Genomic DNA, 476 nt, shown 5'->3' with positions numbered 1-476 from the left:
GACAGGTAGAGGCGAAGAACAGTAGAGGGAAGAATGAGAGGGGGAGATAGAAATAGAGAGACTCGCGTTAGAAAAATAGTTAAAACTTACTGTATAAAGGTAACGCGTGCGTTCTGTCGTGATACAAACAATATATGAGTATATGCATATCTATGTACATGTATGTATATACGTTCATCTACATGTACATATAGATACATAACTGGGTACATGACGTGGCAAAAGAACAAGGACAAAATGGTAAACAAGGTGCAACAAACAAGCAGGCCACATAGAAACATCCCCTTCATCAGCTGCCACCATTAAAACTCCGGAGTTTCGAAGAATTAAGGCAGTACATATCGTTAAAATGGTTCTTCCCGCGAACACAAATTGAATTGTTTTCGTGGAGGGTAGTGGTGGACGGAAAACAAGACAGGAAAACGAAACGGTGAAATAAACAAACAAAAAGGCTGTACAGACAGACGTGAAGTGTG

Source organism: Octopus bimaculoides, chromosome 7, assembly GCF_001194135.2.
Source record: "Octopus bimaculoides isolate UCB-OBI-ISO-001 chromosome 7, ASM119413v2, whole genome shotgun sequence".
NCBI classification, from domain to species: Eukaryota; Metazoa; Mollusca; class Cephalopoda; order Octopoda; family Octopodidae; genus Octopus; species Octopus bimaculoides.
This window is presented reverse-complemented; position numbering follows the sequence as displayed.